We start from the raw sequence: 26,388 nt of genomic DNA on the forward strand, positions 1-26,388 counted from the left end.
CAATTTTATTCTGGCCTCTACTTCTCTCCAGCCTCCCACCCCTTTTTGGCCTCCAATTTTATTCTGGCCTCTACTTCTCTCCAGCCTCCCACCCCTTTTAGGCCTCCCACCCCTTTTAGGCCTCCCACCCCTTTTAGGCCTCCCACCCCTTTTAGGCCTCCCACCCCTTTTAGGCCTCCCACCCCTTTTAGGCCTCCCACCCCTTTTAGGCCTCCCACCCCTTTTAGGCCTCCCACCCCTTTTAAGCCTCCCATTTTTTTCTGGCCTCTACTTCTCTCCCGCCTCCCACCCCTTTTTGGCCTCCCACCCCTTTTTGGCCTACAATTTTTTCTGGCCTCTACTTCTCTCCAGCCTCTCACCCCTTTTTGGCCTCCCACCCCTTTTCAGCCTCCCCTTTTTGTGGCGTTGACTTCCCTCCCACCCTGTTATCACTGCTGTGCCCCTAGGCAGAGCAGCTCCAACCCAGACATAAACAGGCACAGACCAACACTGCGCACATACAAGACAAATGGTGTGACAGAGACATTAAAACAAGCTCTCTAAAAATGACCCCTCAGCCAGAGACTGTGCCAGATGAGAAGACCAGCGAGGCCATGAGGAATAATCCATGGCAGGCTGAGAAGAGCCAAACGCTGTGGCCTGAGACAAAAACAGATGGGAGCAACTGGGATGAGGCAGGTGCAAGACACCTTACTTCAAGACCTAAGCATGTAAGGATGCAGGGTAGAACTCCCAGGAAACGTCTTTACAAAAATGGGCTGCTCGAGACCAGAGATGTTAACGCAGCCTGGAACAATGCCGCAAAAGCAGACAGACCTGAAACTTCCAAGACCTATCCATGTTTTAAGCTTGTAACGCAATACAAAAGATCACCGGCACTGTGACAATGACTATAGGCATTCGAGACCCGAGGGATGGTCCGTGCTACTTCAGTGCAAAGAGCGAGGAGGATGTCGTGACCCAAGGAAGCTCTAGGACACATAAAATGGAAAACGTGAACTACACAACAACACAGCCATAGGCTGTAACTGCCCTGCCTGGCACATGGCCGTCTTGTGCAGAAAGGTCACCTGCTCCCTTTCCCTGCCCAAAGGGCACCGTTCCTGGACAGCCCTCTCACCTACGCTAACTTGAAAACTGCTCCCTCAATTCCCAAACTTGGGCTCACCCCAGAGACCTCTCCCAAACACCAGTCCCTCAACTTATCTGGGGGCTGGGAGTCTGAGGCCATTTTCCACAACAACCACATCAGCTAACCTGGATATTCCTATGGATGCCATGTTCCTCTTCATCTGCACAAAAACATCACCAGGAGTCAGCACCATGTTGGCTGACACAGCCCTCTTCTGCAACACGCTCCTCCTCAAAAGCATCAGACTTTCTGCTCACCTGCTCCATGCCGGTTTCAGTGTTGGACGCTACGGCAATCATCGCTTGTGGCACCTATGACATCAAAAGACAAAACATCGTAGTTGTGCTTGTGTGAAAACACTGGGGCCATGCTCCTCCTCTCTACTATCCCAGCTCACTTCAAATGCTCGTCCTATTCCAAAGGCTGCCTACACAGCACCTGCAAAACAACATCATTCTCTGCAGGGAATTAGGAAAGGCAATGAGCCATCCCGTACCCTGAAAGACCCTGCACCTTACATCCCTGCCCCTTTTTTGAGAAATGTTAAAATTCCATGTACAAATGCACACAAGATGCTCATTCTAACCCTTGCTACATTATCTCATCTTTGGTCCTATTTAGACAGATGATATCAACAACTTACAATATGTACAGCAATACTAGGGAAAAAAACAAGCTCCCATCTTTAATAAAGTCAGAAAAGCCAGGAAAATACAACACATATGCTATTAAGCCATCTTAAACACACACACACTCACCACCACTTCATACAAAATTACTTACCTGAAAATAAACCACTACATGCCACTGCACCTCCTCTTATATATGCTGTTGAACCTTGACTGATCCTGAAACTCTTACCTTGGGTAGCTCTGTTTCTGTGGTTATCAAAACACACCTGCCCAAAGGGCTTCAACAGCTCAAAAGCTGCTATTTACACAAGGACCACTAAAGCACTGACCTCAGAGAGGCCTAAGAGCAGAATGACCACCCTGAGGAGAGGCTGTGGCTTATATACCCCAGGCCCCACCCACCACCCTGACCACAATCACCTGGGAAAGGGGAGGGGTGAACCACCAGAAGGCATAAAAGCAGCCAGGGGAGCAGAAGCAAGTTTTCTCACCTACCTTAAGTTTACTGAATGGAAAGTGCTGTTTGAAGAAAGCGACCCTTACTGGAAATGACAATATCTGCTCCTTCGTTACATCTATTGCATCAGCAATATGACTGGGTAGGGAATTAAAATTAGCTTTTCTGAGGTGGTATAGATAGAAAAAGACAGATATTGTACTAAGCTATCAGCTAAATAACCAATACTAACTGTACTAACCAATCAGCTAAATGCAATAATATTATCCAAGAGGATGTGCTTTAGTTTCCTATGAAAAAAATGAAACGCTACAGGGTTACGCTTCTTTTCTAGCAAGACCACACATGCTACCTAACTTCTAACAGAACCATGTTCTGGATAGGAGTAAAGAACAAAGCACAGTGAGATGGAGAAATCACTATAAAAGGGATGAGGAGTCCTGCTGGGGCATGGTGGAAGAAAAACAGGGTCAGCAAGAGAGCAAGAGAGAGGGAAATACAGAGAAAATGATGAGTGGGGAGCAAAAAGGACAGAAAGAGAGATAAATTAAATGAGGGGAATAAGGAAGGTGGGAGGAGAGGAGAGAAATAGATGGAGAAGAAGCCAGAAGGGTTGATAGAGTAAGAGAGAGACAGACAGATCAGGGCAAAGAGAGGGACAACAAGAAAACTGTGGTATGCTGCAGGATGAGGAAAAAGGGGCAGAGAGAAGGACAGAGGAGAATAATGGGACAGGGAGCTTGACAGGGGGATATAGTGAGAGTTAATGGGACAGGGAGCTTGACAGGGGGATATAGTGAGAGTCAACAGGACAAGCCAAGATATGGAGATACACATTCAAATGGTTAGGGAGAGGATGGAGGAACTAAGACAAAGCAGAAAGGGGGTGAGGCAGAGATGGAGAAAGAAACATTAGAGAAATGGATAGAGTGACTGGACAGAGTCAGAGAGATAGAAAAACAAAGGACAGTGCAAGATAGGAAACTAGAGAATCAAGAAGAGAGAGAAGGGACAGAGAGATCTAGAAGACAGTGAGGGACAGGGAGCCAGAGAGCAGGAGATGACTGTGGAAGAGAGAGGGACACAGAGCAGGATGCAGGATTAGAGAGCAAAGAGCAACAGAGAATGACAGAGAGGTGGAGTACGACAAAGAACAGAGACAGAGAACAGGACAGAGAGATGAAGCAATAAATAATTGAGACAGGGAGCAGCACAAAGGGTCAGAGAAAGGATGAGATAAACAGGGAGGAAAAGAGGGACAGCAAGATATAGAATAAGGGGGGTGGGCATCAATGACCAAGGTAAAGGGATACAGAATGTCAGGGGAGGAGGGAGAGAGAGCAACTCAGAGACATGGAGCGGCACAGACAGGCACGGAGAGGAAAAGAACGCCAGGGAACAGGCCAGAGAAGTTGTGGGCAAAAACAGACCGATGCCAATCAGGACCAAGAACTGGAAAAGGAAAAAACCAGCACTAGGCTACAGGAGAGAGATGGAGGATGAAAAAAAGAAAGGAGAGGAACAAAGGCATCTAGAGAAAAAGGGAGAGCTAGAAGAAGACACAACAAGAGGGAGTGGGAGCAGGAGAGAAGAAGGAGAGTAGAGATAAAGGGAAGCAGAGACATCACAGCAGTGTGGGATAGAGAGGGGGCCAGGGGAGAGCCCAAAATGCACAAGAGGGGCAACAGGGCCCTGAGGGTCTGCGACTCACCCCAGCCGTCACTCTCGGCGCTGCCAGGAAAATTTGCCAGTTCAGAGCCTTCTTTCTCCTTCTCTCCTCCCTTCCTCTTTTGTAGCTCCAGTCGCTTGGTTGTCCTCCCCCTAAAAGAATACACGGGTGTCTCTCAGTTCTTACGAGACACGGCTTCCTGTTCATGTAGCCTCACTCGCTCACGCACTACGCGGCCGTACTGCACTTGGGGTGACGCACACAGACGCTACGGTGCACGTTGGCGGTCTGGCTTGCTGCGGACTATGAAGAGGCCTGCTTCCTCATCCAGAGAGGCAGGTTCTCTCTTCCTGCAGTGGGAGGCAGGTGCTGCCCAGATGGCCTTGATTTTCTTCTTTGTTCCCTTTCTCAGGCCTCTCCAGCTTCAGCCATGGCAGCTCCTGTCCATATCCAGAAAATTTCCCAGGGGCCTGTCCCTTTTCACCTCTATGCTGAGAGGAGCACAAAGCCAGGCAGAGACACCCCACACAGTTCTGAGGTGGGTCCAGTCAGCAGCATCCCCAGGGAAGGAACAGGCAAGCACAGTCTCAGTGCGGCCTCTGGGAGAAGGAAAGATGAAGCAACTACCATTATTACCATAGATCACTGTGGAGCAGTTTGCTAACAACTGGCTACGTGAGAAAGGGCACAGCACCGAGGAACTGCTGACAACGGCGACGTGATGGGAGAATACCGAAAAGTATCAAAGAAGAACAAAGAACAGAAGCAGGACTATGTAGAAGGCCTTGCAGAAATCATAAGGGGAGAGATTGGTATTTAACCTTAGCAACCAATGTATCTAACCTTAGCAACCTATAAGGAGCTTGCTTTTTGCAATATGTATGAACTAATTATTGTGGATATAAAAGAAGTGTGAGTACTAATAAAGTTGAGCCTTTGTGCATTAAATGATGGCTGGGCTCCCTCTGCGTTCTTTCAACAAGTGATGACCCCGACGTGATCCGTGCCAAAGGACGTGATCTGCTAACGACGTGATACGTGCCAAAGGACGTATAGGGCACCACAAAGGATAAAGACCAGAGAAGGTTGTTCAGGTCCTTAAGCAGCGAGGACGGCGAAAGGCGACTAAAAAGGCCCGCGCCCAGGGTGTCATAAGAGGTGAGCCCTGCTGATACGTGCTGCCGAGACCTGGAAAGGCTGCAACGGAAAAATTCAGGTATGGACAGGCAAGCAGCATATGATTTATTTGCATCCTGGCTGGCACAACGCCGGGTTGAGGGAATAGATGTAAAAAAGGATCTTCAGGGGCTTTTAGCTTATGGGGTAGAGCAAGGTTGTTTTATTAATCCACATACAGTTCATGAGTTATCGGAATGGCGAAAATTTGGAGATAAGTTATGGGAATTAACATTGAACGATGATAAGACAGCAAAAAAGTTGGGAAAGTTATGGAGGATGGTTCATAATGAATTGCTGAGGTATCAGGCTGAAAAAAGAGCTGCACAGAGCGCAATTGCGGCAAAAGAGAAAAACACCAGATATGGGGAGGAGGAAACTAGGTGGCCATTACCGCCTACGTTTCGTGAGCTTGTTTTACCACCTTTACGTTCCGAAGAGACGGGACAGGAAAGCTCAGAACGAGTTCTCCCTACCGCTCCCCCCGCTTCTGCCCTGAGTAGCCCTGACGCGTCCAGCCACACTGTGACGCCGGAAAGCGAGAATTCTACTCCTGGCTCAGAAGATGGGCTGGGGATAGAGATCGCTAAAGAAAGGTGTCGGGCTTGGAATGCATTGGCACGAGAGGGGTTAGAAAAAGGGGATGAGGAGATGACTCAGATGGCGACAGCAATGGCTTTTCCAGTTCAGTTTCAGCCGAACCCAGCTGGTGGAATAAATGCTACTGTTACGGCATTAGATTGGAAGCTTTTATCACAATTGCGCTCTACAGTGAGTTCTTATGGTGTTACTGGTGAACCGGTTCGTCAAATGTTAGATTATCTCTGGAGCACTCAACTTCTTTTGCCTGCAGATTGTCGGGGTATAGCAAAGTTAATTTTCTCTCCTAGTCAGTGGTTGTTGTTTAATGCGCATTGGCAAGCGAGAGTGTTAGAATCGATAGCGATACAGCGGCAAGCAGGAGATCCATTACAAGGGATTACAATGGATGAATTAATGGGGTTAGGACCTTATGCTAGAGTAGAAGCTCAAGCATTGCTTGGTCCGGATAAGGTGAGAGAGGCAATGAGGTTAGTGAGAGAAGCCATAGAGCAGGTGAAAGAGCCAGGCGGAGTTCCAATGTATATGGGAATTAAGCAAGGGAGAGAAGAAACTTTGGGCAGTTTTGTAGATAAGTTGGTAAATGCAATTGAAAGAGCAAGAGTACCTATCTACATGCAGGGTGCTCTCTTAAAACAATGTATTTCACAAAATGGCAATCCTGCTACAAAGAGTTTGCTGAATACATTAAGGGCACATTGGACTGTAGAGGAGGCACTTGAAAAGGCGTCATCGATACCCACTGGACCTCAGGCTTTTCTTGTAGAGGCAATAAAGAAATTAGGGGAAGGAATGAAAGAACAGGCTCAGGCTACTCAAAGTCAGGTTATGGCAGCCCTTGCGCCTCTCCAGCCTTCAGCTTGATGCAGGTTCCAGCACAGGCCGAACACACCGAGCAGGAACCCAGCGAGGGCCGGCATCTGTAGAGACACAAGCATAACCCCTGCCCCAGGTTAATCAGTCGCTGTCGATGAGCTTGTCTCTCTTCCGGCGTCATTGGGAGGTGCGGCAGGTTTCGCCCATCTCGCTGGAACCCATACAGTGCCTGTTGGTGTAGAAACACAAAGATATCCCCTTCCCCATATTACTACTTTAGCTGGTCCTTTCCACAATCCATCTTTTGGATCCTTATAATTTACCCATAGATCACCCCTGGCCAGAGCCCCTCCTTCCACAGGGGCTTCTGCAGATGCACCAAGGGCCAGCTTGCTGCCACCCCCACAGGGCTTGGGGGTGACCTGGGGCTATGGGACAGGCTTCAGGGGAGGTGTGAGAGCTGGGGCCAGCTGCATGGTGCGGGTGAGGCCAGTACCAGCTCAAGGGGAACTCTGGCAAGCTGGGGAGGCACCCAGCACCAACCCCTGGCAGGGACACCCATCTTCTTCCCCTCTTCCTTTCTACCAGCTCTCAGGTAACTCTCTGGGGCTCCGCTGGCCCAGATCACCTCCAGCAGAGTGGAGGCATGACACAGCGGGCAGTGTGAAGCTTCCTGTCCCACCACTGCCATGGGGCCAGCAGGCAGGAGGTGCCCCCACACCTGCCAAAGGGGCTTGCTGGCCTCAACGGTGGCCTTGGCCCTCACCCACCACCAGGAATCACGCCCAGCAAGTCATCATACTGCGGCAGCAGGAAAGCCAGCTCTGACAGTGCTGCGCACCCGTGCAGTGCTGGCACTGCAGTCCTGCACTTTGCATGCCGAGCGCCCGCTGACAGCATGCATGTGGGGTGGCGGCAGCATTTCCTTATCAGGAGGCAGCACCAAGCGTGGCCGCACCACCCCACAGGCATTGGAGCATCGTGTTGACGTTGCTGGTGGGTGGCAGAGTGGGGCATGGGGGCACCTCTGCATAGCCCACCTGCAGTACCATGTTGTGTTTGTCAGACAGCAGCAGTGAGCACAGGCGAGCGCCACACCCCACACGAGCAGCAGCCAAGCGGCAGTACTGCTTGTCGGATGCGGGGTGGTGCGCCACTGCGCACGCACTCTCGAGGTGCAGGCACGCTTTTTGGGGAGCAGCCAGAAGCCCGCAGGAAACCACATGAAAGCAGTAACAAAACTATCCCTCGTGCTGCGTTGCAGGAGCCGTAGTGGTAGCAAGGACTATGCCGTGCTATGTGCGCCCATGAGCAATGCAGCTGCCTGGCAGCGAAGTCTGCAAAACCTACAGCTCCTGGCACGTGCTGGCAAACACGGCATGGCCACCTGCAAGCCAAGTGCTGGAAGACCACACATCCCAGCACTCCCCAGGGAACCAACGTGGCTGACCAGAAACCCCATACACCAGGACTACTGCTATGTTGTGAGAGGCAGCTTTCCCTACTTTCTGACCCTGCAGGGACACCATTGTTCACCCCTCCCAACCCCCGCCAACACACCCAGAAGCCCCACCAGGCACAGCCCTGGACAGCCTGCCCCACAGTGTCCCCGCCACCGGCTTCAACACCGAGCAGTGTCCCCCCGCTGCTCTGTGCCGCCCCATTGCCACCCTGCAGACACCACCATCCTCTCCATGAGCTCCTTTCCCAGGAGCTGCCAGTTGATTGCACAGCTCCACTCACCTTCTCCCTTGGTGCAGCCACAGCCCAGCAACACTCAGCAACTGCTCTGCTCCCCCCTTGGTTTACACCGACCCCTCTGAGGGCTTCCCTGCTTTCAACAGCAGCACCCACCCCTCCACCTGGAGCAACCCCTTTACAGGGAGGGGCCACTGCCATCAGCCTCACTGCCCACACCTGGGGCCCCTCCAGCTCCAGCCCACAGCTGGAGGCCATCCCCCCACCCCCACAGTGCATCATCACCCCTCCCCTGGGCTCCCTCACAGCCCCTCGCCCGGGGCAAAGGAAGCACAAAAGGCAGCCAGCAGACAGCATGTGTTTATTCAGTCACACACATAACAAGTCCCAGAAGCAAGTCTGCTCCGGGGCTCAGGGCCCCTAATGCTCCCCCTGCCCCTGACACACCTGGGCGCTTGTTCCCAGAGCCACGCTCCTCAGGCCAGCAGGGAACAGTCAGTCAGTCAGTCGGCTCCTGGAGCAATGGGCTGCTGGGCAGAGCTGGAGACTACCGAAAATGAGGAGCAGGGTGCAGAACACTAGAAGACAGGAGAAAAGGGGCAGCCGGCTGGCCAGTATGGGGGTAGTGAGAAAACAAGAGGCAAGGAATGGGGTGGTGAGAGGATGGGGACAGGGAGCCCGACACGGATATGGAGAAAGAAGCAACAGGGAGAGAAGAAAAGAGGCAGCAGAAAGAAGAAGAAGGAGCAGGACAGAGACCAACAAAGAAGGATGAGGAGCAGGACAGAGATGCAGAAAAAAACCTGGGATGGGCAGCACAACAGACACGGAGGAAAAAAGAATAGGGGCAGGGAGCTAGACCAGGAGAGATGGCAAAAGACAAAGCTACAAAGAACAGGGCACAGAGGGAGGAAAAAGCAACAGCGATGGGGAGTCAGGACAGCAAACAATGGAGGGAAAGGGCAGGGGAGGAACACAAATCAAACCACAGAGCTACATGTTACAGGGCAGAGAAGGAAGAATTAGGAAACAGGGACAGAGAGACAGTAAAAAAGAGACCTGGAGACAAAAACTAATACCAATGCATACAGAAAGAAGAGGGGGGGAATTCTAAAACAGGGAAAACAGAGAGAGTGAGATGGAGAAAGGACAAAAGCAACAGACTACTGAAGTGCTAAGGCTTGGACAACAGGCCCAAGCCTGAGTTGACCTATAGATGAATCCTGTATATTTTATAACTGATAACCACTGTGCTAGTAGGTATTGTACTAAGTTATAACAACCCACTTATGCTGGTGTAAAAAGTGCTAAAGCATTGAAATACTGCAGCCTGAACAACAGGCCCTAAGCTGAAGCTGCTAACTTAGCATGTAGTCATTAATAAAATATGTAAACTCGCTAGTGAAAGACAAAATATAATCAGTAGTGAGGAGAGAATGTATTCAACTTTCCTTTCGCAGCCTTGTTCAAGGCTGAGAACCCAAGTATTTGGCCTTGTTAGAAACTCCCTTGGTTCCCCCCCCAAGCCCTGGCCAAGCTTTGGGTGGAATCCAACAGGAGAATGAAACCAGAAATTTTCTGCTCAAAACAAAGGTGCCAGCTATTCTGGCTTGTCGATCTCTGGTATATAAGGCTGGGCCTGTTTGCAGTGACTTTGGATGCCTCACCTATGGGTGGACGCACCGCATAGGATTTCCCACTTGCTGGGACTGGCTCTCCAAATCCTTGCTGTAACCGGGGCTCCCCAGCGTCTGTGGACCTGGATGATGATGATAACATATGCAAGTGGTGATGTATTTCTCTTAATTACTATTCTCTCTCTCTCGTGTAGTATGCATTACCCTGTATTTTCCTGTTTGTTGCTTTAAGTGCACTGTTCTGCTTCTTCTTACTGCATGTTCTCCGTATTACGCTGTTACATTACTTGGTTATCACTAGTAAAATATGCCTACTCTTTTCACTCTGGTGTCTGAGTTTAATTGGTATCCTTAATCAGCAAAACAACTACAAGGCATCAGGAGAGGAATTACTGAATAGTAACAGAGTGCCAGCCAGAAACAGACCACAAAAGAGAAAAGACCACACGTGGTATGGGGCACAGAGGAAGGAATCCAAAAACCAGGGACAAAGGAGCCAGACAGAGAGATACACAACAATTAAATGGGGAAAAGAGACAGACCGCAAGGTAGAGAGGGAGGAATTGACAAATAGGGACAGGGCACCAGACAGAGCATGATGGAGAATGGGAAAAAAAATAGCAGCAAGCTACACGGAAGAGGGAGGAATTAAAGAACAGTGACTGGAAGACAGACAGAGAGACATGGAGAGAGAAGACAAAAGAGCGATGGGCAACAAGATGGATAGGGAGGAAATAAAAAATAGCAGAAGGGAGTCAGCCAGTGAGAAAGACACCGAGGAAAAAGGCCAGACAGGCTATGAGGGGGGGAGGTAGGAATGAAAAACTGGGGACAGGGAGTCGGACAGAGAGAGATGGAGATCACAGGGAATAGCAGCGGGTGCAGGAAGAAGAGGGAGGAATTAATCAATAGGGACAGGGAGCTGGACAGAGAGAGATCGAGAAAGGCAACAATAGTGGCAGGGTACAGGGCAGAGAGAGGGACAACCTACAAGATGGGGACAGGGAGCTGCTCCAAGCAAGATGGAGAAGGAAGATACAGGTGAGCAAAAAAAGCTGAGCAGCATCAGAAAGAGAGGAGTCTAGGAGAAAGACAGGGAGGGACCAGGACACACAAGAAGGATGAGAGGGCCCTGAGTACTCGGGACTTACTGCAGCTCTCAGTGCTGCTGGGAGAATTTGACAGGTCAGACTCTTCCTTCTCTTTGTCTTCTGCCTTCCTCTTCTGTAGCTCCAGTTGCCTGGCTGTCCTCCACTTCAGAGAATATGTAGGCGTCTCACAGCTCTTACGAGATGAGGCCTGCTAGACACGGAACCTCACTCGATCACACACTACGTGCAGGAGTAGGACAGAGGAAAGAGAGAGAAACTGATAAGCGAGGAGCAGAACAGATGGATCGAGACAGAAATGGACTGAGAAGACGAGCGAGAGCGATACAAAAGGTACAGAACAAGCTGGAGTGGTTGAGGAAATAGGAGAGAGAAAAACCCGCACAGATCAGGACAACTATAGGGAGAAATTAAAACCATGGCTGGGCTGCAGGATTTGAAAAAAGCCAGGGAGCACAACACAAGAAATAACGGGACACTGAGCTGGGCAGGGGGATATAGCAAGAAACAATAGGATGGGCAGTGGTATGGAGCTCTACAGGCAAAATGTTTGGGAGAGGATGGAGGACAGAGAGAAGAGAAAAGGGACAGGGAGAGAGGCAGTGATGGAGAAAGGAACAGCAGCAACCGAGAGATGAGGAGAGGGACAGGACCGAGGCAGAGAGGTGGAGAAAGAACACCAAGCCAGCGATGGGTAGCAGGCCAGAGGGATCAGAAAACAGAGGAGGCAGGACAGAGGCATCTAGAAGAGAGGTGAGGGACAGGGAGCCAGACAGCAGGAGACGACTGCAGAAGGGAGAGGGACACAGAGCAGGATGCTGGCCTGGAACCAACAAGAGCAACAAAGAGAATGACAGAGATGTGGAGCGTGAGAAAAGGCAGGGACACATAGGACATATGAAGCAATCAATAGCCAAGGCAGGGACCAGCACAAAGGGTCCGAAAGAGGGTGAGGTGAAGAGGGTGGAGGACAGGGAGATACAGAATTAGGGGGGTGGGCATCAGTGAGCAAGACAAAGAGATAGAGGTGGAGAAGGGGGGAGGGCAAAAGGCAGTCAAGGACACATAGCAGCACGTGCAGGCACAGAGAGAAAAAGAATGAGTGGGAACAGGCCAGAGAAGTTGTGGGAGAAAAGGGATCGATGCCAATCAGGACGACGAACGGGAAAAGGAAAAAACCAGCGCTAGGCTGCAGGAGCGAGACAGAGAATAAAAAAAAAGAAAGAGAGGAAGCAGGGCAATATCATGGAGAGAAAAAGACAGAGCTAGAAGAAGAGAGAAAGAGGGAGAGAGAGCAGGACAGAAGAGAGGAGAGCAGATGTAAAGGGAAGCAAAAAAAAAAAAAAAATCACATCAGTGTGGGATAGAGAGGGCAACAGGGGAGGGCCCACATGCACTCGAGGGGCAAGAGGACCCTGTGGTCCCAGGACTCACCACAGCTCTCGCTCTCAGCGCTGCCAGGGAAATTTACCACTTCAGACCCTTCTTTCTCCTTTTCTCCTTCTCTCCTCCCTTTTTCTTCTGTAGCTCCAGTCCTCACCCTAAAAGAATACGCGGGTGTCTCTCAGCTCTTACAAGCCTGGCCGAATGCAGCCCCGCGCGCCACAGCGCGGCTCCGGGCAGCGCCGCCGACGCCCGGCCCCGCCGCAGAGGGGCTTCTGCCCCCGGTACCACCGCGCCGCGCGGCCCCCCCTGTACCGGCTTTCCCCGGCAGCCGCCAAGCGACCGACCGCGCAGCCCCACTCACCTTCTCTCTGCAGCTGCCTCGGCTCGCACCGGCTGCTCCTCCAGCACCGCCCCGGACAGGGAGGGGCCACTGCCCGCCCCTGGGGCTCCTCCAGCCCGGCCCACGCTACGCTACGCCCCACCAGCCCCCCCCCCCCGGGGTAACTATAGCGACCAAGACCGTTATTAAACGACTAAAGTGCCCCTCAGTCCTCCGAACTCGTGTTCTATGAGCTGCCAGTCCTGAAGTCCCGGGGAAGCAGCTGCGCATGCGCGCAGGGCGGGGGGGGGCGCGGAGCTAGGAGTCGTGCATGCGCGCTGGGCGGTGGGGCGGAGCCGGCGAGGGCAGGGGCGGGGCCAGGAGCCGCGCATGCGCGCTGGGCGCTGGGGCGGAGCCAGCATGGGCGGGGGCGGGGCCAGGAGCCGCGCATGCGCGCTGGGCGGTGGGGCGGAGCCAGCGTGGCCGGGGGCGGGGCCGGGGGGGGGCGCATGCGCGCTGGGTGGGGGGCGGTGCCAGCGTGGCCGGGGGCGGGGCCAGGAGCCGCGCATGCGCGCTGGGCGGTAGGGCGGAGCCAGCGTGGCCGGGGGCGGGGCCAGGGGGGGCGCATGCGCGCTGGGTGGGGGGCGGAGCGAGCGTGGCCGGAGGCGGGGCCAGGAGCCGCGCATGCGCGCTGGGCGGTGGGGCGGAGCCAGCGGGGGCGGGGCCAGGAGCCGCGCATGCGCGCTGGGCGGTGGGGCGGAGCCAGCGTGGCCGGGGGCGGGGCCGGGGGCCGCGCATGCGCGCTGGGTGGTGGGGCGGAGCCAGAGTGGCCGGGGGCGGGGCCAGGAGCCGCGCATGCGCGCTGGGCGGTGGGGCGGAGCCAGCGGGGCCGGGGGCGGGGCCAGGGGGGGGCGCATGCGCGCTGGGTGGGGGGCGGAGCCAGAGTGGCCGGGGGCGGGGCCAGGAGCCGCGCATGCGCGCTGGGCGGTGGGGCGGAGCCAGAGTGGGCGGGGGCGGGGCCAGGAGCCGCGCATGCGCGCTGGGCGGTGGGGCGGAGCCAGAGTGGGCGGGGGCGGGGCCCCGAGCCGCGCATGCGCGCTGGGCGGTGGGGCGGAGCCAGCGTGGCCGGGGGCGGGGCCGGGGGGGCGCATGCGCGCTGGGTGGGGGGGCGGAGCAAGAGTGGGCGGGGGCGGGGCCAGGAGCCGCGCATGCGCGCTGGGCGGTGGGGCGGAGCCAGCGGGGCCAGGGGCGGGGCCAGGAGCCGCGCATGCGCGCTGGGCGGTGGGGCGGAGCCAGCGTGGCCGGGGGCGGGGCCAGGAGCCGCGCATGCGCGCTGGGCGGTGGGGCGGAGCCAGCGTGGCCGGGGGCGGGGCCAGGAGCCGCGCATGCGCGCTGGGCGGTGGGGCGGAGCCAGCGTGGCCGGGGGCGGGGCCAGGAGCCGCGCATGCGCGCTGGGCGGTGGGGCGGAGCCAGAGTGGCCGGGGGCGGGGCCAGGGGGGGCGCATGCGCGCTGGGTGGGGGGCGGAGCCAGAGTGGCCGGGGGCGGGGCCAGGAGCCGCGCATGCGCGCTGGGCGGTGGGGCGGAGCCAGAGTGGCCGGGGGCGGGGCCAGGAGCCGCGCATGCGCGCTGGGCGGTGGGGCGGAGCCAGAGTGGCCGGGGGCGGGGCCAGGAGCCGCGCATGCGCGCTGGGCTGTGGGGCGGAGCCAGAGTGGCCGGGGGCGGGGCCCCGAGCCGCGCATGCGCGCTGGGCGGTGGGGCGGAGCCAGCGTGGCCGGGGGCGGGGCCGGGGGGGCGCATGCGCGCTGGGGGGGGGGGGCGGAGCCAGAGGGGGCGGGGGCGGGGCCAGGAGCCGCGCATGCGCGCTGGGCGGTGGGGCGGAGCCAGCGTGGCCGGGGGCGGGGCCAGGAGCCGCGCATGCGCGCTGGGCGGTGGGGCGGAGCCAGAGTGGGCGGGGGCGGGGCCAGGAGCCGCGCATGCGCGCTGGGCGGTGGGGCGGAGCCAGAGTGGCCGGGGGCGGGGCCAGGAGCCGCGCATGCGCGCTGGGCAGTGGGGCGGAGCCAGCGTGGCCGGGGGCGGGGCCAGGAGCCGCGCATGCGCGCTGGGCGGTGGGGCGGAGCCAGCGTGGCCGGGGGCGGGGCCGGGGGGGCGCATGCGCGCTGGGCGGTGGGGCGGAGCCAGAGTGGCCGGGGGCGGGGCCAGGAGCCGCGCATGCGCGCTGGGTGGGGGCGGAGCCAGAGTGGCCGGGGGCGGGGCCAGGGGCCGCGCATGCGCGCTGGGCGGTGGGGCGGAGCCAGCGTGGCCGGGGGCGGGGCCAGGAGCCGCGCATGCGCGCTGGGCGGTGGGGCGGAGCCAGAGTGGCCGGGGGCGGGGCCAGGAGCCGCGCATGCGCGCTGGGCGGTGGGGCGGAGCCAGCGGGGCCGGGGGCGGGGCCGGGGGGGCGCATGCGCGCTGGGTGGGGGGCGGAGCCAGAGTGGGCGGGGGCGGTGCCAGGAGCCGCGCATGCGCGCTGGACTGTGGGGCGGAGCCAGAGTGGGCGGGGGCGGTGCCAGGAGCCACGCATGCGCGCTGAGGGGTGGGGCGGAGCTTGTAGTCGCGCATGCCCGCTGGGCGATGGGGCGGAGCTAGGAGTCGCGCATGAGCGCTGGGCGGGGGGGCTGAGCCAGCGTGGGTGGGGGCACGGCGATGCGCCGCGCATGCGCATTGGGCGTGGGGGGGGGGGGGGGGGGGTGGGTGGCCCGCGAGCCAGCGTGAGCGGGGGGCGGGGCCAAAAGCCGCGTATTTGCGGAGGGCGGAGCTAGTAGGGGCGGAGACACCCGCCGCGCATGCGCAGTGAGCGGGGGCGGAGCCAGCATGGGTTGGGGCGGAGCCAACCGTCGCGCATGCGCAGTGGAGAGGGGGCCGAGCCATCTGCCGTGCAGTGGGCGGAGCCAGCGTAGGTGTGGGGCGGAGCCAGGAGCCGCGCGTGCGCATGGGGCGGGAAGCAGCGCCAGGAGGAAAAAACAGGCTGTCGAGGGCAAAAGACTGCTATCGTCCAGACTGTTGCTAAATAGTCTCTCACAAAGTGGGTGAAGTTTTGATCCAACCCTAAAGTAACGCAATTCCAATGCTACTGGTACTCGCTTTCACTCATTTCTGCTTTGTAACAGTGCCGCTCCCATAGTATCAGTGAATGTGAAAATCCTTATTGTAAAAGTCTCTCCTTGTCTCAGGAATTTTAAGGTGGGAGTTTTTACAACTGCTTATTTAAATTCAGTGAAAGCAGCAGCATGTTCCTTGTTCCAGCTCCGGTCCAATCCTTTCCAGTAATTTTATTGTGGCCTGCTGATAGCAGCAGTTACCTTGCACTGCTGTGAAAAATTAAATTCTCTAAAGCTGCTTTAAATTGCAGTTGAGAAGATGATTTTACTCCACCTAAAGCTTAAATCTTTCTTCTATCTGTCTTCCCATTTCCCCAGTTACAGTTCCTGGGGTAGCACTAATTGAGCCTTACTGAAATTGATCTCTCAACTTTATAATTTACATAGTTCTACCACTTCCTCTTCCATAGCCTCGGTCACTTGACAACCATCTACCTTGGATAATAACTTGGTGTCTTGTAGCTTTTAATAGATAATGCTTCATCACACACAAATGTATGTGTATGTATCATACTTTGTGTTACATATACGAACTTTGCAGTACATGTTGGTGAACTATTCTCCTAATTACCACAAGAAACTTGTTTGGATATGGAGGTAGCTTTCAATTGGATCTATTTGATTTTATTACTTTAGATTGTTTATATCTGTCTGGTGTCTTCAACTTCAGCCATGGCAATCAAAAAACTAAGCATGGTATCTTTCTGTTTTAACATATGCATGTAAGATTACAAACAGAACCATCCGAAGCAAAGCTAAGCAAGATACAGTTAACAGTACTGACAGGGTGCAAGTGGGAGACAGAAATAATGAACAGTTGTTATCAGTAGTTATCTTAGTTAACCAGGCTGGAACACTTCCTTCTGTAGGAGCTTCTGGGGTCTGCTAAATCCATTCACAAATCTTTGGGTCTGTTATCTTTTAACATTTGCTGTCATTGGCTCCATCTCTATAACAAATAAACTTTACATTTCATTTTAACTGAGATGCTGTTAAATTTATGTATGTTCTTTTTTCTTTAGCATGGTGGTGGGTTTTTTCTGTTTTATTTCCCTCAAAGGAAAGGTCGTAATACCTCACTCGCAATCATGCACTATAGGGTTAAAACTTTGGAAACATTAATCACAGCAGTTAACCTTTGGTTATTAGATAGACAGGAGCATCATCTTATACTCGCCTGCAACTTCTTCCATAAAACATTGTTTTTATTCTGGTTCAATATTATTCTACTGTTCCGAATAGTAGAATACTATTCTCTCTCAAACCCTCATATAAACATTCTTAACTGCTAGTTGTCTCAGTCTTTTAACTACCTACAAGATGGATAACCTTTAATGAGCTTCCAGGAACCGTAGGCCATTATTCAACCAAAGCCAGATTGGTAGGTGAAAGAACAGTGTAGACCCTATTGAACAAAGCTACTGGTACCTAAATTCAGGAACTCCTCTTACAAGAGCCTGTATAGCACTGTTGTTATTACTGGGTAACATTCAATGAAGCAACAGTATATGAAAGAGCACTGATACATTTACAGTCATTCCAGAGGGTTCATGTCACAGTTCTCCTTCCAAAAGTGTTCATAGCACTGAGTTTGGTGACTAAAAAGTCACCCAAAACACCAAGTATCCTTCAAGCCTTAACAAGTGACTAAGCTAGTTTACACTGATGGACTTTCATTGGTAATGAATGCTATTCTGTCAGAATGACCAGCACAGAAGTCCCTCCAAATGTGATTTCAGTGTGACAGGTACACTACTTAGTCCAGGATCCTCTCTATAGCTTGTCACCTGTTTGAGACACTGTACTTCCCTTGTCTAGCTCATCTGTGTGACCTGATGTACTTCCATAATGCAGAGATTTGTAATAGAAACATTAAGGTTGAAGTGAATAAATTACACGCAGAAATATAGGTATGAAAGCACCAGAATAAATGACAAGAAAAGAAGGGACAAAAGAATAGCATGAATTGACACCATCAGCCGGTCATTGAGATCACGGTCAGACTCTTCAAACACACAGACTGAGAAAACAAAGGACAGCCTAAAACTAGATTACCCTCAGAACGGGAGACAAAAGGACAGACAGTCAATCAACAACATTGCTTAATGCCTCATGGATCTGGGTCCCTGAAGGGCACAAAAGGCACTTCCAAAATGAGCACAGGGTCACCCATCAAAGAGAACCCAGGAAACATGATGATGACTCCAAATCTGGCATCCTTTGTCCTCTGTTTCACCACAAATAATCATGGTTGGACTAGCCAGACATACACATCTTGGTCCATGTTAAAATGTGGGTATGGAAAACAAGAAAGACTGACTGAATGAAATCTATAGGAAAATGAGCATGAGCAACTGAAATCAGTTTTGTTTAAAATAAAATCACCTTCCCCTTCTATACAGTCTCACATTTAGCTTTGCTATATTCATTTTACATCAGTAGCTGCTCCCGGTTGATTGTTTTAAGATTTCAATAAAACCTAATAGTGTGTGCTTACAGAAGAACACCAAAGAAGAGAGCGAGCTATTTAGGGAAGCAAGGACACAGCAAGCCTGAAACAGCTTGCCTTTTTGAGGCAATACTTTTTTCCCCTTTTACCGAAAGGAAGAGACTTGGCACACATACAATTTCTGCTATTACACCAATAACTTCTTATGTCACAGTTCACAAAGAAGAAATAACTGTTAAAACAAGTTGGTTTCTCAAAACTAGCCCTGAGTATGAAATTAGAGGAAATGTCTGAAACACTTCTGTACAGTGACACATGCTCAGCTGTACTAATATGAGCAACCTGAACAGAGGGAGGGCCAAGAAAATTAGTGTATCTGTTTACCTGAATGCATGAGGCCTAGAAACCAGATTTCAGATGCAAAATATAAATTGCAGGTTAAAAAGCCCTGCGGATTTCATGGCTTCTCAGAATGCTACGTAGTATTTTAAATTGAATGGAAAGAAAAAAGCCAAAATCCTGATCTCTTGCTCCTTAGTTTTTCACACTTGCTTGGCTTCTCTCTAACAATATTCTCTTCCAGTTTATTCCCTCTGCCTTTCCATCTATTGCAGCATTTTCCTTGCGGTTATCAGCTCACTGAGCATGCTATTTACAAGTCCCTTGCAAGTTCATTTCATACACTCCAATCCTATCCTTTCTTATTATGGATTCCACCCTCATATTGTTGTGCAGCTTCTCTTCACAAGATTTCCAATATGCCTGTTTTTATCCATCTACACAGCTAAACATCTTGTCCAGAGTCTTGTTACTTTATATCTCATTATGACACCATTCCTTTGTGTAGGATGAAAAAATAGTCTTGTGGGCTGAGCTGAGCAAATGCTTAACTAACAAACAAACAAAAATTGCATTAATAAAAAACAGATCAGGAAATACTAAAAATCATTGTCACCATTTCACTGACAGTGTATTCTCTCTGCTGCATCATGTTCAATTCTTTTTCCTTTATATCAAAAAGTATACAAAAGAAACTGAACAAGTTTCAGAAATGCACGATATATTCAAACTAAGACATCAGCATGAAAAGAGACTGAAAAGTCTGAAATTATGTAGTTTGGAAAATTATAATATCATAAGACATGATATTATAGAGGAATACAAAGCACTGAACAATGAAGTGAAGCAAAGCCAGGGTACTTTTTAACGCTGACAATGTAAGAACTAGTAGATCTTAAATGAAGAAAGGAAATGTTTAGAACATTACTTACACAAGTCATAATTAGTGTGTGAAACTCATTGCTCTAAGGTATAAAAAACCCCAATGAACTTTAATGAAATCTAAAAAGGAGGCAGCTTTTCTCTGGACAAGAAAAAGATGTGGTTACTTTCAGGTCACTTAGTAAATTCCTTCTTTCAGGGAACAAGTACCCAAGTGACTGAACATAGGACAGATTTTCCCTTCACAAGAAAATCAAGAAAGTGTGCTGTGGGGCTTCCTGGTGATTCTTGTGAACTGGCTCATACTGTCAGAAACATGAATCTCAACTGATGCAATACTGGACAGATACAGTGCTAACATTCCTCTGTTTATATGCAAAATGTTCTATTACTTCTCAGAAATAAGCAGTTCCTAAGATGAACATGACATGCAAGAAGTCTGCAGGCTTCTCTGTCATGTTACTCAGGAACTTGGTAACCCTTCACCATAGGAGACGATGCATTTATTCACTGGGGGTAAGTCAGTCACAGTAATAAAGCAATAGCAAGGCAAATGAGACTGAATCAACACTGGATGCGGAATATTTAGTTTCCCTACTAAGGCCCTCTCTACATCATACAGTTCAGCATCAAGTACACAACAGGGGGAATAAGTGTCTGTGTCACAGCTTTGACATCAAAATAAATTCCCCAAGTACAGCTCAACTATACACATATATATTATCCTTGACAAATGTGCATGCAGTCCATTCTTAATCTCCATGGAAAAAATGTTTAACATTTTTACGACCTACCTAGAGGGTCTAGCTGAGTACTTTTCTTCACTGCCAACATTTTTATTTTATGCTTCACTTCAGTGTGTTTAGTCAGAGACCATGACTCCTTAACTGGCCTCCTCTTTCTATAAACACTTTTCAGCTTTTTCAAAAATCATCTTTGTATCTCTGCAGTTGCCTCTGTTTTAGACTGATCCAACTTGATCCTTCTAATTTTTTTAAGCTCTCCATTCTCTGTATTCTTGACATCATCCAGCTGAGGTTAGCCCAGGACTAACATAGTACTTCATTCAGCTGATGTCTTACTAACAACAGAAAGAGCATATTTAACAAACATCAAAGCTCCAAGGCAACTTTTAATCACACTTCAGTCACTATGCCCTTCCAGTTTGACAGTGATCCGTTGAAACAATGCAGCATTTGTTTTTTTACAACAAGTTATGCAGTTAACTAATAGAAATCTTGTGTAATTAGTGTTTCCAAAGTGTGCTTATGAAAATACTATGTGGGATCTTGTTGCAAATCAAAGCCGAGATGTATGATAGCTGCTGCTTCTTACTTCTCCTCTGGTGTATTTATCTGTCAAGAAAAAAATAATTAGATGGGCTTGACTGACTTCTTGGCAAGTCCATGCTACCTGTTAGTCATCTTCCAGATGCCAACAAATTTACCTATTTCAGTATTTTCCAGGAATTGAAATCAAACTAGTTGATGTCAATTATATTTTCTCAGCTCTTTCTCATGCCTCTTGCCCCATTTTATACATAGATACTGTGCTTGCCCATTTCTGATCTTATGAAATTTCCACCCTTCAAGTTCTTCAAGGTAAGCACTAACATTCCTGAGATTGCTTCAGTCTCTTCTCCTCATTGTAGGTAAGTGAGATGAAGTAATAATAAAATGAGACAAAATACCTTATTCAAATCTGTGTAAGTGTAAGGAAATGGAAGCTCCTGTATTGTGGGTGGTGAGAGAGAGATATCGATCCATGATCAAATTGCTAGAGGACTGATACAAAAAATTAATAATTAGCCTAAAAAGATAAAATATTGTGAGGCCATGCCAACAAATTAATTTTCTTTGTATCTATAAAATGTCCTATATGTGCAGATCAAAGTATTTTACCATTTATTGTTGTGTTGTTATAGTCAGAAACTAGATGAGTAACCACCACAGAAGCACAAATTATAGTCATAATTTGTACCTGCTACAAAATGAGTGTTTTATTTTATGAGGGTGAAGTTTCTCTTTGTGCAGGGAGAGTTACCACTTGAGATCCACTCCTCAGAGTATTCAGCATTCAGTGGTTTGTCAAGTTAATAGTAGCTTACATTACATTTACAGCATTAATACCATTAGTATAATTCACAGAGACTCTAAGGAGGGGCTGACACAAAGGCATTACTGTGGTGATCCCCAAAAAAGGACTGTTGAGGTAAATGAAAAGTTTTGTGTTTTTTCCCAGACTTATGAGTACACTCACAGGGAGGGAACCCTATGAATTTTATTATGAATATATATTTTTATTGCATGAATACTCATCTGTGGATCATACTAGGAAAAGATATTAATTCATACTGACTCAAAAAACATCCCTTCCCAAGTGATGCATCATTGTATGTGAAATTCTGGATTCCAGGTATGCAATTAAATGCTCTACTCTTCTAAGCATCTCAGTCAACCCTCTGGATAAATAGCCTGAATTGCATAAGTGCAGTGTGTTAAAACCCATGAGCTAATATATGGTCACTAGGAAGTTTACATGCCCACTGGTATGACTTACCTGCCTCACCCACCTAATGTGAATTACAATTGGTTTGAACATAAGGAGAGGCCTGAAGTTTTCTCTATAAATGCTGCCACACAACGAGAGCTTGAAGTCTTATCATATAGGCCTACAGTTGCTCACAGAAATACAAAGTCCAAGGCACAGAGGAGCAAGGAAGCATGGCTGGTAAGTAAAAAAAAAAAAAAAAAGAAGTCTCTTTGTGCATAAGAAATGGGCAACTGAATACGTACCATATGTTAGCCTTCTCTATGGGGTTATGTTCTGAGATTATGAATAGGTTGTTTCAGCATTTTTCTCTCCTGAATTTTCCAAAAGACACAAACAAGGAAAAGAAGATAAACCATTCATTATCATACTGGAGTTAAATATTATAAAACTGCAAATAGAGCAAAAGAAGTTATGGCAAACTGCAGACTATCTTTTAGCGTGAAACTTAATGAATCTGAGAGTAGTTCAGGTATGAATGAATCTTGTGTTAATGGGAATATTTATGCCAATAATAAACTGTGGGCTAGATTCCTTCCTGTAGATTCAGTCAGCAAACTGCAATGCCATTTTAACTATTTGTTAAAATTAGCATGAAAGGCAAAGGCGCTTTAAAATACAGAGAAAGCAAGCAGATGTCCAGCAGTGAGGTCTTAGGAGGAAAGATATTAAAATCAGTACACTTTAGCAAGGTGGGCCATGTTCTCGCTTACGCCTGACTTGCTGAGACGTCTGTAAAAATGTATAATGAAGCCTGAGTGCAGATGATGCCACTTTACCTCTTCTAGGCATAGAGCTCATGCTCTGCTGGCCTCATGTGACATAGGCTTGAAAAGCTCAGAAAATTAATAAAAACCAACCATCCACAGAGCAGAGGCTTGAGCGCAGAAATGATAGGCATTGTCTTCCCCTCATGGAGGTTAAAAGAGGCATGATTACCCCATTCTCACAGTTTTAGGAGAACCGATTGCACAAACTCTTAGGACAAAAGCATTCCTCCATATACTATGATTTGAAATAATTCATGTTACTGACCTGATCTACTTGTGCTAGCATCCCTCAAGAGCATCTGCTGTTTGCATGGCCTGATAGTGCTTAGTTAATGACTGACTCAGTGCATCTGCCAAGTGTAATACCATCTAAATATTTCCCTGTTTAAGAGCAGAACATAGGCTGGGAGGGAATCAGGTGCATACAATGGGCATAACGCTATTGATTCCCTCATAAATCTTCTCCACTGACCAGAGCTTAAATAAATGGTAAAACTCAATTCCATAGGTCAAGCTGAAAGATTGGACTGAGTAGAAAAATCCTTCTTTTTAACAAAAGAACTCTACAGCAAAGTGGACAGTAAAAACCTTCATCTACAGCAATGGGGGAAAAACCACAAACTGATTGTTTCTGCATTGTAACACTTCCTCTTAAGCAACGATTTGCCAGTAACTTAGCCAAGACATTTTAGCAAGGTGATCCCTAAAAACTTCCTCTTTAAGTGTCATACACCAGTCTATCCTTCTTAACCACAATCTTCTCGTTGCACAAAATGCAGGAAGCAATAACAGCATTTAACGAACAAACTGGTATTTGCTGATCACGGTCAGCACTTGCTTGTGAAATACCCTGGGCCCAAGAAATAGCCAAGCTCAAGTTCAGTTGGAGATGTCAAAAGTGCCTGGGGATGCTTCTCACAGTGCCATGCACAATTTTAATGTAAAAAACTGTGAGGATCTGCATGCAGGTGTGTGTGCACATAACTGTTTACACTCACTCTCTCTCTCTCTCGCTCTCTCTTCCCCCCCCCCCCCCCCCCCCGCTCCTCCTGACGCCCCGACATACATCCTGCAGAATACACACTTTTTTTCCAAGAAAGTTTTTATGCATCTGTGGGCCAATCTCTAATCGATCTACTTTAACAGAATCCAGAAGGTGGTGTGTAAAGAAGAAGGAAAAGCACCTAAAATGATCCTATAAATCGGATAGCATGATTCATTTTTTTAAGGGTTTTGATAGTCTGCAGCACACTACTGCTACTAAGGTTTCAGCAATTCGTTTCATGGTCTCACACTCAAAATAATTATCTCAGCTTCTTGTCTGTCACTTTTAAGCTTCAGTGTCATTACAACTAAGGCATGAGTCACACCTGCAAGCATCTTGTTTGTGCATTAGATTTAAGAGCACTTGCCTGCAGAACAGGACAACATGTTTGATTCTTAGAAGAAATAAGCAGAGTGATGTAGTGATGGGAGCCTGCAAAGAGGTATTCTTTGCTTATGAGTGTGCAGCAGTAGCTGGAAGTTAAAACTTCCAAATAATGTCTTTACTCCATTCCCATGGAAGAGATGTGTGCATAAGTGGAAGAGGTAGGGAAATACATTTAAATATAATAGGTTATAAATAACAGGTTGTGTATGACTATGTGGGAGCTGTCTGGGGAGCCTAGCACAGGTTCATCCCGGTCTGTGTGCTGTCACTTCGGCTTATTTCTGCGTACTGGTCCCATGGTAGTTTTTGAAGTTCACATATTAGTACATGCCACTACTATGTCACTGTCAGTCTCCCTTCTGAAATGAGCCATCTCATCTGGAATGAGCCAAGATCTCAAGAGAAGATCTGAGCCCAGCTAACAGGGTAGCGTACTTTACACAGACAATATGGGAGCTGACTGTGCCAAGTTCAGCTGCCTTCAAAGTCTGGCTATTGGAGAACTTGAGGAACAATCAGGAACTTCCGTAAGGCTTCAGGATGCAGCAGGCTGCAGGCTTCCATTCAAAACGCCCTGCTGTTTGGGGCATTGTGAATGGAAGAGGAAGACAGAAAATAAGAACGTCTTGGACAACATATAGAAGAAATCTCAGCCAAATGCTTTTTTCCATATGGACTTGACCAATTTACATCAGGGGGTTCTAGTCCTGAAGAGTTCTGATCCGAGTCAGTCCATATCCCTGTTCTAGGGGCCCAGGTCTCTCCCTAGTGTGGTTCACTAATACAGTATAGCTTTAGAAAACCACTTGACTTCTTGTATCTGCGATAGCAGGAGTGGGTTTGGCTTATGAAATTCCTTGCTTAATTATCCAGCAAGGGAATGCGAGGGGAGACAAAATGGCTCAAACTTCTCAGAGTACTGAGGTGGTTCCCAGTGATTCATGGCCATATGGTTGTAGCATGGTGCATTAACGGTATGTAAGAAAGAGATGTGCTCAGAAAGAATAAAGGAGAGTTTGGCTATTCTAGGGACTGATTTCCCATCCTGAAACAAAGGCACAATTAATAGTAGGTGACATTTCATAGAATTCAAGCATCACTGCTGATTCATACATAGTTGGTGGGGGAAGAGAATGACAATGCAAAGAAGGAGAGAAAGTAATACTGAGGGGAATTAGTCTATTACAAAAGATGTCCTTCACTGTTCAGTGCTGAACTCTTCCTCCTATGCATTCCCTTCTTTAACACAGTTACTGGAGTGAGAGAGGAAATCTGGGTATCAACAGAAAAGGATGTCACGAGTTATATGACTGAACTGGTTTGCAAAAGATGGTTCTGATATAGCTTATTCTGGGTACATGAAACAAATACTAAGATGGCTTAGAGCTTTCATTTTCTGAGGTCCAAAAGAATCTTCTCTTGCTATCCACCAGAGTTTCAGGTACCTACCTGTGCAATTCTTACATTTACAGCCACCATACAAGCTCTGCAAATACTACTTGGCTTACAGTAAACTGCTTGGGTCAGATGCATTCTGCTTGACTAGTATTCTGACTAGTGTTAATATTTCTCATTAATTCAACCCTCATACTTTGCCCATAATCTTTAATCCAAAGGTCCAGTACGTATCATTCATCTGTTTTACAAACAAAGCACACCAGAGGTCTGCAAGGCAACTTAGCCAGAGCTGGGAATAAACACCAGAAACTGATGCAACAGACACAACTTGTTCTCCTTGCCATATTGTCTTCCAGAATAAATGGACTGTATTGGTTTCTTGCAACATGCTGTTTGTAACTATACTATCATACCATCAAATACCAAAAACAATTATGCCATTGACCTATAGGACAATGATATCCAGAACACTATTGCTGTCACACAAAAAAAGGTGAAACGTGTGACCAAATAAGCGTTGGCAGCTATTTGATGCATAATCACCGACTTTTTTCTTCAACAGTAACTAATCTTTCTGTCAAAGAGAAATGTTTTTTTTGATATGTATCCAAGGATAGGCTGAAATCTTAAAACAAATTTATTCTGAAAATTGTGTGTCATTTAAGAGAATTTAAAAGTATGGGTAGGAGAGCACAGCTTAACATCTGAAACCTCTAAAGTTTGGACTTAACATTTTAAAATCATATTCTAAGAAATTTTAAAATTAAGAATTAAAGTCTTATAATTTTAAAATCACAAT

The 26,388-nt window shown here is 49.2% G+C and overlaps 2 long non-coding RNA genes across 10 annotated transcripts in view; both read right to left on the reverse strand.

The window, feature by feature from the left end:
• Nucleotides 1–1,092: 1,092 nt before the first annotated feature.
• LOC141931321 (uncharacterized) lies at nucleotides 1,093–12,901 on the reverse strand. 4 transcript variants are annotated; one of them, XR_012625546.1, is made up of 6 exons: nucleotides 12,674–12,901; nucleotides 12,361–12,467; nucleotides 10,969–12,115; nucleotides 8,628–8,758; nucleotides 3,933–4,042; nucleotides 1,093–1,443 (listed from the first exon to the last, which is right to left on the reverse strand). It is a non-coding gene; the product is annotated as an uncharacterized LOC141931321 (long non-coding RNA). The 4 variants fall into 4 exon arrangements; XR_012625547.1 differs by lacking the exons at nucleotides 1,093–1,443; nucleotides 3,933–4,042 and having other exon boundaries at nucleotides 8,523–8,758; nucleotides 10,969–11,148; XR_012625545.1 differs by lacking the exons at nucleotides 1,093–1,443; nucleotides 3,933–4,042 and having other exon boundaries at nucleotides 8,523–8,758.
• Nucleotides 12,902–16,368: 3,467 nt separating this feature from the next.
• The window catches only part of LOC141931425 (uncharacterized), a 77,967-nt gene continuing 67,947 nt past the window's right edge, over nucleotides 16,369–26,388 (reverse strand). For 5 of the 6 annotated variants that reach the window (XR_012625576.1, XR_012625578.1, XR_012625574.1 and 2 more), the window contains 3 exons: nucleotides 22,235–22,303; nucleotides 21,130–21,223; nucleotides 16,369–20,794 (listed from right to left, as the gene is read on the reverse strand). This is a non-coding gene — a long non-coding RNA (uncharacterized LOC141931425). The remainder of the gene's footprint in view (nucleotides 20,795–21,129; nucleotides 21,224–22,234; nucleotides 22,304–26,388) is intronic. The other variant, XR_012625579.1, reaches the window with a different exon arrangement.

Source organism: Strix aluco, chromosome 17 (genome assembly GCF_031877795.1).
Source record: "Strix aluco isolate bStrAlu1 chromosome 17, bStrAlu1.hap1, whole genome shotgun sequence".
Taxonomy (NCBI): domain Eukaryota; kingdom Metazoa; phylum Chordata; class Aves; order Strigiformes; family Strigidae; genus Strix; species Strix aluco.